The sequence below is a fragment of the Mustela erminea genome, chromosome 3, assembly GCF_009829155.1.
Source record: "Mustela erminea isolate mMusErm1 chromosome 3, mMusErm1.Pri, whole genome shotgun sequence".
NCBI classification, from domain to species: domain Eukaryota; kingdom Metazoa; phylum Chordata; class Mammalia; order Carnivora; family Mustelidae; genus Mustela; species Mustela erminea.
Window position 1 is genome coordinate 37,820,975 of NC_045616.1, and position 13,047 is coordinate 37,834,021.

Below are 13,047 nucleotides of genomic sequence, written 5' to 3' on the forward strand. Positions count from 1 at the left end.
GGAATCATAGTAAGAAGTTGGGTTGCATTTAAAGTGTGATGGGAGTTTTCAAGTGGGTTTGAGAAGAATGAAGTTAATTCAAGCTGTTGTGTGATGAGTAAATGGATCTTAGAATATATGTGGAAACTGACAATCAGTTTTGGCAGTAGCTAAGGTAAGAATTGTTGACTCTTGTAGGATGGTAGCCATGATGGTGGTAAAAAATGGTAGAATTTAAGAATTATTTTGAAGTTAGAGTCTATATTTACACTCACACACAAATTTTTGAACCAAAGCAGTTGAATTCATACATTATTTTTCTTCCTTTTTTTAACCAAAACATTTAGCTAACAATCAGTTAAATCATGCATTGTTATTAAATTCCTATAATAACTTTATTTATTTTTTCCTATAATAACTTTAAAGAGGTATTCTTTTTACCTTTTAATATTTTTCTCTTTATTCTTTGCAAGCTATTCTTCTTTATTTATTAAATGTCTGTGTTACTTATGGTTTTGTTTTCAGCCCACATCCTCTTCTACTGGAAAAATCTGCCTAAGAAGCATTATATCAATAAATTCAATAACCACCGAAGTGCCTATGGCTTCTAAAATGTATGTGTTCTGTCCAGTTTTCTTTTCTGCATTCCATATACTTACATTCACATACCTATTAGTGTTCTGAAATTTGTGCCGGCATTTTGTTTATTTGCCCCTACAAATCCAGGCTCCATTCTTTTCCATCATACTCTTTGTCCTGGGAAGTTTAATTCTGCGGATTCAGTATCATGATTCCTCCTTGCCCCTTGACTCTCTGATGTGTTAGGCCAATGGGAGGCATTGTGAGAGACTGAAAAAACAAAACAAAACAAAAACAGTTCAAGGTATCATTTCTGCGGATGTGTCAGGGGACTTACTCTTACCTGCTGTGAAGAGGTTTCCCAGTATCTGAGTTCATTAAGTTCATGGCTTCTGTGTGGTAGGCTTATTTCTGGGACTACATCTCCAACAGAGTGCCAATAAAATCTCTTTCTTCTTCCCCCTTAGGTCCATGAGATGATGATGAGTTTCTCTGTTTCACAGTCCCTAAGCGCTTTATGTTCCCTGTTAGTCCTATTAATCTTGCCCATAACTGTGTTAATAGTCCTTTAATTAAATATTTTAATTTTCCCTTAGAGAAAGTGTCAGCAAACTTTTTCTGTAAAGTGCCAAATAGTAAGTAGTTTAGGAATTTTTATTAAAAATATATATTTTGATGGTGTTCAAAATATAGTAATAATTGAATATAATATATATAGTATATATATAAAATAATAGTATAGTAATTGTTAATAAGAATGGGATTTTTTTTTTTTTTTACTTTATTTTTTGCAGGGGCGGAGAGGATAACCTACTGCTTAATTGAATTTTATTTACAATTAGTGTTTCTTATCACCAAATTAAATGGAAATGCTCATCTATAAAAAACATTCTTAGCTCATGGTCCATACAAAATGGACAGCCGGCCTAATTTGGCATAAAGGCCATGGTTGACCAGTCCTTTCCCCAGGGTGGGCTATAGGTGATTGTCTGAGGCCAGAGTAATAATCAAGATATCCAACAGATATGTCAAACCTGTTCCTTCTTTCATAGTCCTTCTCTTGATAACCAATAACCACACCTACATGGTAATTACAGCCAAGATGTTTTCTTCAGATGTTCTCCATTCTCTACCCCAGTGCATTCAGTTTAAAATACAAATTAAATTAAATTATTCCATTTAATTTCTTCATCAGCTGATCAAGAGCTTCAGAACAACAACAAAAAGATTATTTAGTACCCAACTTCCCTCTCTCAAGCCTGCACCCCAATTGTTCTCCAACATGTACCCTTTGCTCTAGTTACACTGATTCATTTGCAGTTCTTTCATATGACCACTTCCTTTCCTTACCATACTTCTGAATCATCCATTGTCCCCTTCCTTCCTCTTTTCTGCTTCATGCTTCATGGAGGTTTTTGAGGTTACTTCATCCACAGCTAAAATAGATAATCCTTTTTGAAAATGCTATTATACCTGTGTATACCTCCATCATAGATTCTTAAGACTCTATCGCAGATGGTGACTTACATATATTATTCTCCAGTTGGACAGTAAACTCCCCAACAATTGGGATAATTCCAGATGCATAGTGGCAACTTAATACGTGCTCATAGAATTAATAAATGAGTGAACAGAATAAATGATTTTTAGTCTAGATCTCAATAATGTGCAAAGATGCTGGTGTAATTTAAAAAATATTTTCTTCACAAAATGTTCCTACTCTATCTTAAAATTCAGTCTACAATCTAATATAGTTTAACTGATTTTCTATGAACTTAAGAAAAAATGTCACATGCACAAAGAAAAATGTTGCAGTAAGACTAAGAGACTATCTCAAAGATCTCATCTTTTGCAGTTTAAAAGTAAAAAGGTGTCGATCAGACATGTAGACTTAGAATTGGCCCCTGTATATAAGCAACTTTGATCCTGAACACCTTTTGATGCTCATTCATTATACATAATGGTTCAGAGCTACTCTTCAGGAGTTAGAAGTGCCCTGGTTCCTTCCCATCTGATTCTCACTTGCTCTGTGAACTTGGGCAAATTTCTCACTCTTCCACTGTCCTCTTCTCTTTTAAATATGGAATGGGAATAAAAATAGAACTTGCATAATAGGATAAGAGTCCCTTATTCAACCAGGAAAATGTGAAGCTTACAATTTATTTTTAAGTACAATTATTGTGTTAGTATTGTTGATATTAATATCATCAAGCACCTATTGAGGGAGAGAAACTATGCCAAGCTCTGTAGATACAGAAATAACATAACACTCACCCCAGTGTGTTAGAAGAGAAATCTTAATAAATAAATAAGAGCAGATCAGAATGAAAGCTATAATTTAAGGAGATAATAAAGAGCAATAGTTAGAATTTCAAGGTATAGTAGAATTTTAAAACAGATCTTAAAGAATATGAATTTAGATGAGAACAAATAATATTTCAGGCAACATCATAATATGTGAAAAGGCCATATACTTAAAAAAGCCCAGTAAGGAAAAAAAGAAAAAAATTAATAAATAATCAAAGGCTAGAGTAGAAAAGTGAACTTCTACTTGAGGTCTACTTTATTCAGGAAATCTCTTACTGCCAGACTAGTTTAGACCCCCAAGTGCTTCTTTATCATTACTGTTAAGCCTTTCTGCCACATTGCAATGTCCAGTGAACTGAAGAGCATGTACTGGGTTATATTCAGTGTTGCATCCTCCAAAGTCAACACAGAATAGATGAGCCATACTTATTTAAATTGGTGCCAGGCAGCTCAAATGGAAAGCTGGTGTAAAAGACCTACTCAGAACTAATACTCAGGGTGCAGGGAAGGGTCTGGATATGTAACTCATTTTTTGAAGCAGAACCCAACAGCATTATCATATTGTGAAAGTTGGAATAAAAAGGGAGAATCAATAATTACTTTAATGTAGAGGTTAAAACAATGACTACAAGGGCCTGAGAGGAAATGTTTCTTGAAGTTAGATAATGGTTGTTTGTTTGTTTGTTTCTGTCCATTTGAAAATGACTATGGGTCATATGTCAAGTAGGTAGTCTGGTGGTGATAAATTTTGGATGCTGTCTACTTAATAAGATATATCATACCAGAATTCATGATATTTCTGAGAAAGTGTCAGTGAAAATTAAGGAAGAGGTTGAGTCCTTTGTAAATACTGGTATTTAAAGAATGAGGGGCAGAAAAAAATGAATGTGGACAAAGGATTCTAAATTTGTTGAAAATCTTTATTGCAGTGATACTAGAACAATAAGTTTACATCATCTGATTTTACAATACAATACAATAATCTAAATATTATTGTAAAAATTATGACACTGCAAGTTAGAAAGGTTATGTAGAAAGAAAGCCTGATGCCTGAGTCAAACCAAAGAGTGTGACACCTGAAACTATATTATTCTATTCATTCTGTCATGCTGTCCATAGGTTTCTCTGCTGTGTAATTAAGTTGTATGTGTTCTTTGGGAAAATGTCTCTTTAGGTTCATTTTCAGTGAAATTATTTTGGGGGTTATTGGTGTTGAGTTATATGAGTTGCTCATATTATCTTCAATATTACCACTCATCAGATATATCATTTGCAAAATTCTTCTCCAATTTAGTAGTCTTCCTTTTCATTTTGTTTGAGCATTTTATGTTTGCTTTCAGAGCTACTTCTGTTTTTTTGTCTCCACCATCTGGAATAATACAGTAAAAAATTTCCCATAATGATCACTTCCATTGTATTCTATAAATTTTGATATGTGATCCTTCTCCCTAACTTTTTTAATTTGCCTTGGGATTTTCTCTATAATGCATGGTTTGGTTAAACTTATGTCTTTCCTTATAAATATATAGAATCTCTTCCTTTATATTTTCATTTTTACCTTCTAATTTTTAATTTTAATCCATTCATATTTTTATGGTTATGTCTGGAGTTATTTCTAATACTATTACATACTTTCTATATCTTTATTCTTTATTCTTTATTTTTATCTTTATTTTTTATTCTTGCTACTCCCACACTGCTTTCTTGATTTCATAATTTGTATTTGTTTTTTCATTTGCATGTACATTTGTATTGACTCCTTAATTGTGTCTTTTAAATTTTTGATAAGCTTATGGTGGAATGTGAATGATATTCTTGATCATTAAATCATATATCACTTTAAAGAATATAAAATGAATAGGTATATGATGGTTTTTGCATATTGCAAGTAAAAAGTATGCAAAATATAACAAAATTTGGGTAAAAATGATTGACATCTCAGAAAAATTAACAAAAATTGGAGGGGGAATGTCTTCCTTGGAGATATATTACATTGTCTTTTGTGGTTTAACTCTGTGGTCTTGTAAGTCTAATCATTTTTCACAAAAATTACCATGATAATTATTTTTTAAAGATTTACTTAAATAATAATGAATTTGTTGTAAATGAAAAAATTAACCAATTGAAATCTTCATACCAATATATTAAGGGAGGAAAAATAGCAGAATCATAATTAAGTTGGAAGTGTTTTATTTTGATTTTTAATAATTATTTAAATTAGGTTCCCATTAAAGTGGTTGTTTGGATTATTTTTTTTAAATCTCATTTTAGGTAACATTTTAAAAAGTATCTATTTATTTACTTTAGAGACTGTGCACATGAGTGAGGGAAGGCGCAGAGGGAGAGAACCTTTAAGCAGACTCCCCACTGAACATGGAACTCCATGCAGGGCTTAATCTCATGACCCATGAGATCATGACCTGAGCCAAAACCAAGAGCTAGATGCAAAACTGGCTGAGCCACCCTAGTGCCCCTCATTTTACACAACTTTAAACATGACTTTTTATCATCTTTTGCCATAAAGAAATAACCAGGGATGCATTTGCTTGGCTGCACATTGTAGAGATTGCTGTATTTGAGAGACTTAATATTAAGTTCCTGAAATGAGTTTGGAAACTAATGTTTCTTTAAATGATCGGTAGTAATATTGCAAATAGAATAGGGTTGAAAATGTAATAATTTGTAAAGAACAAACTATCTGTATGCCATAATTTGGCATGCAGTTACAAGTGATAAAGAAAAATCATCTTAAGTTATACTAGACTGAGATACTAAATTTTCAAAATCTGCCATTGAATAAAATTAACTTATTCACAAACCAGTTTTCATCAGCAGCACATGAAATGCAGTACAAAGCATGTAAACATTTAGCAAATCCCCAAAGTGAAGTGTTGTAGAGATTTCATTGAAAAAATAATAATTCAATAAATATTTATTATTTATTTTCTACAAAGCACGTTCACCACTTTTCTGTGGGAAATATAGCAATGTAAAACATAAAATTTCTATCAATTTAAAATCTAATGAAAAAAACTATAAAATTATCACAAATTTAAAATATGTTATAGAATGGATATGTTATATAATGTACCTGGTATTATATATAGCATTATATTTATAGTATGTAACATATATCTGTTATACAGCATGTGTAATATATTTGTGTTATATGCAGTATAAAGTGCAATATAATAAAAATGAAATTTTATAACATTTTATAAAACATCTGTAATACACTTGTTTTAAATTTGTGATAATTTTATAGTTAAGTTTTTCTGTCTCATTAGACTTTAAATTATTAGAGTTAATATGTGGGGAGCTTCAGATGTAATGCTAATACTCATTTCTTGATCTGCTTACTGGGTAAATGGATATGTTCAATTAGTAAAAATTAAGTTGTTCATTTGTGATTTATGCACTTTTATAAGTATATATTTTACTTAAAAAATAATTTACTTAATCCATTTATATCACTGAAAGTAATTCAAAAAGTACAACTTATTTGAAATGGTGCCAAACACTAGCTGGGCAAAGTTACCTATGTGAGTTTGTTGGTATAAGTAGTTTATGATATTCATGGTCAAAGACAAGGGTCAGGAGGGAAACATGTATTGTATTCTCTTAAGAGGAAAGAGAAAGATTTAATTTTCACAGAACCCAGAAGTTCTCTTGTAGTATTTTTTAAGTATTTCATTGGATGATGTAATTAAAAAGGTCTATTTTTTTTCTTCATGGCTCAAAGGATTTCACTGCATGCTGAAATCCAACTGTATCAGCTCTATATGCCCTGCTTTACTTTCTTTTAATATTTTGTATGGACCATTCAGAAAGAAAATTCAGACATAATATAAGCATAGATATTTTGTGAGGCAAAGTGATATTTGCTACTATAAATCTAAATGAGAAAAGCTTGACTGAGCCATTATAGAGGAAAATCAAAGTGTAGTATTTTTCATTTCCTCTTTCCAAATCTTCTTCTTTATTTCTTAAATTATGATGTTACCTAATATATCCTTTGAGGTTAGATGAATTCCAATAATAACAAAAATCAGTTCTACTCTTAGTGTTTTCCCTTAGGATCTTTGAGCCATGAAACATTCCCTTGGGATATGTGAATCAGCAAATATCAAATTCATGGAATAGAAAATAGGTCACATAGAAATTTTAAAAAGTGATATATCAGTGTAGACTCCTCACCAGGGATGGGATTGGATTTAAGATGTTTAGGATTTTGGTATACAGAGAAAAATAAAAGATGTGAAAAGATAGCTTTAAAGAGAACGATAATTTTAGCAGAAGCTGAAAATCTTAAGAGCTCTCACCAGGATCCCAAGTTTCACAAAATTTCGTAACCATCTTGGTAATCTCCAAAATCTGAGATTTTTGATAAGTGACATGAATTTCTTCTATAATTTTGTATCAGACAGAGACACCAAAGAAGGCCAAGTCCATAGGTTATTAAAACAAACAAACAAACAAAACAACAGCAACAACAACAAAAAACAATACTTCAACTACCTCTAAGCAGATTTAAGTTGGTTTTAAAATCACATCTTGAAGATTTTTTTTTTAATTTTTAAATTTTATTATTTTTATTTTTAAAGATTTTTATTTATTTATTTGACAGAGAGAGATCACAAGTAGGCAGAGAGGCAGGCACAGATGGGGTGGAAGCAGGCTCCCCACTGAGCAGAGAACCTGATGAGGGGCTCAATCCCAGGACCCTGAGACCATGACCTAAGCTGAAGGCAGAGGCTTAACCCTCTGAGCCACCCAGGTGCCCCTAGAAGATGTTTTGTTGAGGAAAATCTTCTACCAGCAATTTAGAAATGCTGTGATTTATCATGAACAATTGTCCTGTGAAATGAGAAGATTCCTATTTTTAGGAAAGGCAGGGAATTCTTATTAGTTTCTATCAGAAACACTGATAGAAACTATCAGTATTAAAAACTGATAGTTTCTATATATAGAATATATATATTCTATATATATAGAATATATATATATTTTTATATATATATATACATATATATATAGAGAAACTATCAGAAACTATCAGTAACTCCATCCACAACCATAAATTATAGTAAAAATTATGTGTTTTTAGAAGCTGCATTATTTTTGTTTCTATATATCATACTACCCACTTATGCCACACATATTTATTAGATGAATAAGCTAAATAATAATGATTTCTTATAAAGTCTCATCAAATTTTTAGGGTAAAATTAATAGTCTTTATCTCAGGATTTAGAATCCACTTTACTTTGATACCAAGCTATACTGTTCTGTGTATTATGGTGAGGAAACAACATGTATTTTGAAGTAGAACTGGCATGTATTGAAGATGCTGCTGATGGCTGTTTTTGTAATGCATAGACTAAATTGTGCAGGAACTTAGATTAGAAGCTTTACACTTAGTAACAAATTATTTTGTTACTTTGGCATTGCTGAAACTATTACACAAAAAATTTCATAAAGGAAGTGTCTAACATACAAAAAAATGTATGTATAAATATAATCGTAAGACTTCTTCCATTTAGTTTGTTTGAAGAGCTAATCTGCTTGAAGAAGCAATTAAAATGCTTTCATTTTAAGTGTATATTAAATAAATCAAATATGATGATGTTGTAAACATTCATTATAGATTTATTTTGATATTTGTTCTGCATAAATTACAGATATATGCATAATTTTATCTTTAACGATCTAATAACATTTGATAATCAAGACACACAACCATGTACTACTTACAAGTGATGATGTTTAGCTAATAAGATGACTGTTTCATTGCCTAATTTATAAATAAACCAAAGAGATGTATTAGCAAAGCTATTCTTTAGCTTTCTTGCCTATAACTATCTTATCTTTATTAACTGATTATGTTTAGTATTTATATTATTGATAATTTTTCCATCACTGTCACAATCCAAATGTCCTAGATTGCATGAGAAATTCCTTTTATTTTTAATATAGCTATGTTTATTTAAACTGCCAAAAATATATACTTTGTGTTTTCCAAGTCAAAGCCAGGAATTACTTGGGCCCTCAATCTTAGTGTGTGATCTAATTTCAAAATAAGAAGGGCATGTGCAATATATCTTATTAGCACCTTTTGGCCAATGAAATAGAAAAAGTCTTCTGAAGTGGTGTAGTATAAAGAAAATAAATCAAATTGAGGAAGATTTTAGACTCTGCCTCTGTTACTTTATGTGCTAGAATAGGGGTGTGGTAATGGACCCAAAGTGACTATATTTTACCCACTATGGGAAAAAAAGGTGATAAAGCAATTGTAAATGTAATTTTAGTGACATGATAATATCAAGTTATTGGGAAAAAAAAAAAAACCAACAACAACCTGGAACTGCCTACCTCTAGGCTTTTGTGACAGAAAATACATACAGACATACCTCAGAGGTACTGTGGGTTTGGTTCCAGACCAGTGCAATAAAGCAAATATTTCTATAAAATGAGTCAAATGAATTTTTTGGTTTCCCAGTGCCTATAAAAGTTATGTTTACACTATACTGTAGTTTATGCAGTGTGCAACATGATTATATCTTAGAAATATACATAAAAATCTTAAAAATGTACATACTTAAATTAAAAAATAATTTCTTGCTAAAAATGGTCACCACCAACTGAGCTTTGAGTGAGTCATTTGCTGGTAGGGGGTCTTGCCTCAAATTTGATGACTGCTGACTGATCAGGTAGTGGTTGATGAAGGTTGGGTGGCTGTGGTAGTTTCTTAACATAACAATGAAGTTGTCTTCATTGGCTGCCTTTTCCTTTCATGGATGATTTTTCTGTAGCATATGATGCCATTTGATAACATTTTACCCACAATAAAATTTTTCTTTATAAAATTTATTTAAAAATTGAGGTCCTCTCAACCCCTGCTGCTGCTTTAGCAAGTAAATTTATGTAATATTCTAAATCATTTGTTGTCATTTTAACGATCTTTCCAGGGTCTTTACTAGGAGTAGAGTCCATTTCAAAAAAACACTTTTTTTTTTGCTCATCCATAAGAAGCAACTCCTCATGTACTACAATTTTATCATGAGACCGTAGTACTTGAGTCACATTTTCAAGCTCCACTTTTTTTTTTGTTTTTTTTGTTTTGGTTTTTTTTTTAATTTTTAATTTTTTATAAACATATGTTTTTATCCCCAGGGGTACAGGTCTGTGAATCACCACGTTTACACACTTCACAGCACTCACCAAAGCACATACCCTCCCCAGTGTCCATAATCCCACCCCCTTCTCCCAAACCCCCTCCCCCCAGCAACCCTCAGTTTGTTTTGTGAGATTAAGAGTCACTTATGGTTTGTCTCCCTCCCAATCCCATCTTGTTCAAGCTCCACTTTTAATTCTAGTTCTCTTGCTATTTCTGCCACATCTGAAGTTACTGTCTCCATTGAAGTCTTAAACTCCTCAAAGTCATCTGTGGGGATTGGAATCAATTTCTTCCAAACTTCTATTGATACTGATATATTGAGATCTTCTACTGAATCATGAATGGCCTAAATGGTGTCTAAAGTGGTGAATCCCTCCCCATGTTTTCAATTAACTTTGCCCAGATCCATCACAGAAATCCTATCTCTGACATGTAGAGCATTACAAAATAGTACTCCTTACTATTTCTTATATAGTAAGAAGTGAAAGTAGAAATTACTCCTTGATTTATGGGCTGCAAAATGGATGTTGTGTTAGCAGACATGGAAATATCATTAATCTGATTGTATATTTCCATCAGAGTTCTTGGATGTTCAGGTGAATTGTCAATGAGCAGTAATACAGTAATATTTTGAAAGGCATCTTTTTTTTGAGCATTAAGTCTCAGCAATAGTCTTAAAATATTCAGTAAACCTTGTTGTAAACAGATATGCTGTCATCCAAGCTTTGTTGTTCTATTTATAGAGCACAGGCAGAGTAGATCTAGCATAATTCTTAAGCACCTCAGGATTTTTACAATGGTAAATGAACATTGACTTCAAATAAGGTCACCAGCTGCATTGAACCCTAAGAAGAGAGTCAACCTGTCCTTTGAAGCTTTGAAGCCAGATACTGTGACTTCTCCTCTGTAGCTATGAAAGTCCTAGATGGCATCATCTTCCAATAAAAGGCTTCATATACACTGAAAATCTGTTGCTTAATGTATCCCCCTTCATGAATTATCTTAGATTTCCTAGATACCTTGCTGTGTCTTTTAAATCAGAACTCACTGTTTCATCTTGCAGTTTTATGTTACTGAGACGGTTTCTTAAATCTCAGGAATGAGTCTCTGCTAGCTTTAAGCTTTTCTTCTACAGCTTCCTTAACTCTCTCAGACTTCATAGAGTTGAAGAGTGGCAGGCCCTTGCTTTGCCTTAGGATTTGGCTTAAAGGGATGTTGTGTCTGATCTTCTATCCAGACTGCTCAAACTTTCTCCATATCAATAATAAGGCTATTTTGCTTTCCTAATTTTCTTCAAAACCTTTTCCTTTGCATTCATAACTTGGCTGTTAGGCACCAGAGTCCTACTTTAAGCCTCTCTTGGCTTTCAAAATGTCTTCCTCCCTAAATTTAATCATTTCTTTTGAAGTATCTTAACTGTTCATTGATATCCTTTATATTTATTCAGTGTATATCAGATCACTCAAATCTTTGTTTCAATTTTTTGGCATTAATTCCCTGAAAGACTAGCAAAAGTATTTTTGCATACATGGTTGATTTTCACATTACATAGTTAATATTTATAAATTTTATGTTTCTTTTGCACATCCTTATAGCTTTAAACTTTCAAGAGAGAAATCACATACAGAAATACATACTACTCAAAATGTAAAAGTCAACAGTTGCCTAGAATGTGGTTTACAATATAGAGTTTACAGACAATACAGACTATACGTAATCCACCTGTCAGTATATGGAAAATAGTGTATCATACTGAACTCTGGTGAGAAGCACTTCAGCCCAGGAAAACCCATTTTCAATTCTTCTCTATGTGTAGAAGATAGACACCAAACCATTTTCTATATATCTGTATATATTTTTAACCAAATTCTGGTTTAAAAATCACAAACTGACCATATGTAAATACAAACACAAATATTAGGAAAGTTTTAACATATATAGGGGAAAACATGTAGTATGCATTGTGATGAGTTTTTATAGTCTAGCTTAAAGGCAAAGGTGGTTTTATGTCCAAGTTAGAACTTTATGGTATCAACCTTTTACTGGCACTGAGCTCTGCTAACTCTTTTAGGTTAATCATTCCTAGCTTTTGATTTAAAGTGTGAGACCTTGAGCTCTTCCTTTCACTTGAACACTTACAGGCCATTCTAAAGTTATAAATTGGCTTAACTTCAATATTGTTGTGTCTCTAGGAATAGAGAGGTCCAAGGAGAGGGAGAGAGATGGGGGACTGGCAGGTTGGTAGAGCAGTTAGAACACATACAACATGTATCAGTTAAATTTGCCATCATTTATGGGCATGGTTCATGGCACCCCCTAACAATTACAATAGTTACATCAATGATGACTGATTATAGATCACTGTGACAAATATAAAAATACTGAAAATGTTTGAAATATTGTGAAAATTACCAAAGTGAGCAAATACTGTTGGAAAATTGTGCTGATGATAACCCTTGCTTGACATAGGGTTGCCACAAGCCTTCAATTTGTAAGACACAGTATCTGTGAAGCAGATATTAAGCAAAATAAAAGGAGATATGTCTATATCTGGAATAGAGCCTGAAGAAGTTCATGCCTAATGATATTTTCAAAAACAAAAGATATCTTGGTGAGCAACTAAAAGGTACTGGTAGTACTATTTTTAATGATGTAACAACAATCAAAATGGCAGAATAGTTAGAAAGAACTGGGAGAGGGAAAGCCAATAAGATACTTTTCTGGTATCATTATTACCTGGGATTCTGGCAGTTGTGATAGTATATTAGCTATACTGTACCCACTCAGGAGCAATCAGATTTCCCACAGTAGAAAGCTGTAAAATGTTCCCCATGCCACTCACCATTTCAACATAAAAACACAAGGGGCTCAAGTGGCTTACAAACTCTCAACAAATACTGGGTGAACAATAGATTATTCTGACTCAGGATAAATCCTGAGTCCTGGATTAAAAATAAAATCACACTAATTACTAGTAGTCTGGAAGACTGTTCACATGCTCAAGT

The 13,047-nt window shown here is 32.4% G+C and overlaps 1 long non-coding RNA gene across 1 annotated transcript; it reads right to left on the reverse strand.

The window, feature by feature from the left end:
• Window positions 1–573: 573 nt before the first annotated feature.
• On the reverse strand, window positions 574–11,743 carry LOC116585576. The gene is made up of 3 exons (XR_004283702.1): window positions 11,646–11,743; window positions 896–901; window positions 574–586 (listed from the first exon to the last, which is right to left on the reverse strand). It is a non-coding gene; the product is annotated as an uncharacterized LOC116585576 (long non-coding RNA).
• Window positions 11,744–13,047: the final 1,304 nt, after the last annotated feature.